This window comes from Rhagoletis pomonella, unplaced genomic scaffold, assembly GCF_013731165.1.
Source record: "Rhagoletis pomonella isolate Grant_MI unplaced genomic scaffold, Rhpom_1.0 Rhpom_scaffold_00002, whole genome shotgun sequence".
In the NCBI taxonomy this organism is placed as follows: domain Eukaryota; kingdom Metazoa; phylum Arthropoda; class Insecta; order Diptera; family Tephritidae; genus Rhagoletis; species Rhagoletis pomonella.
Genome location: NW_023458556.1, coordinates 28,594,566 through 28,595,756, shown reverse-complemented (window position 1 = coordinate 28,595,756; position 1,191 = coordinate 28,594,566).

The following is a 1,191-nucleotide window of genomic DNA, read 5'->3' as shown; positions in this document are numbered from 1 at the left end:
ATAAAAAATATCAAAATATTCGCCATAACAAGGTGTTCACACGCGTTTAAGGGCCTTTCAACTAATCGCCCTCAACAAATGTGGTCGCCAGCCAACATTTAGCCATTTAACTTTTTTTCATGAAACCCTGCGTTGAGTTTTACACAAAGTTGAACAATGCAAACACTGCTTAAGACAAGAATTTTATTTGAACACAAGGACGCTAACACTCGATCCTACGAGTATTCGCAATCGTGTGATCACTTCAAAGGTGCGCTTGGCGCTATTTAGGGATGAAACGATACCAGTTAGTACAAGTACATACTCGATACTTTTCGTTCGATGCCAAGTAATTTTGGTATCGATACTTTTGAACAAACTACTGAGTAGGTTTCGGAAAAAGTACTCGTAGCGAAACCCGATCCCAACGCGAATTTTCTTTTGGAATTTTTTCCCCCGCTAATATGAATTGCCCATTGTTGTAAGGCTGTTTAAGCGCCAGCGGCCTTCAAATATTGAAGATGTTATTTTTCCTGAAATCAGTATGCAATGGCATTTTTTAACAGATATTTTTGCTGTTCTTGCATCAGGGAATCCATTTCCATGGTCGCAAAAACCAAACACTCTATTTACAATTGAGTTTTTTTTTTTTTGTAAGTTCATGGCACGTTGTTCTTAAGTCAAAAGAATAAAAATTCTAAGATTTGTCCTTTGAAGGTCAGTCTTGAGGTCAAGGTAAGTTTGCATTTAATCAGACCTTTGAAATGACTTTCAAAAGTATTTTTTTTAAACAAAAAGGAGCTTGTAAAACTTTTAAAAACAATTTAAAATAAAATGCTGTATTCCTTGATGTATGACGAGCAAAAATATGGGTGTAAAACTATGTAAAAACTTAATTGCGTACTGGTTTCAGGTAATTCTTCTACCAAACGAGACTATTTTTCCTGAATTCCCCATCTCGAAAATAAAATCTTTTTATGCGGAAAAAATTATCGTTTATCACTTTTCAGACTTCCTCCGCCAATTAGGGAAAATTTTCGAAAAATTATTGTAATATGCTGAATTAAAGTTACAATTCTTGTGATCGTTTCTTCGCTTCGACCAGAAAATATATTGTTTCACCTTCGGCATGTAAGCTGTGGTATTTTCGACCGTATAGGACACTGCATTACGAAAATTGGCACTGTAGATGGCATAAAGTCTTACTGCCAT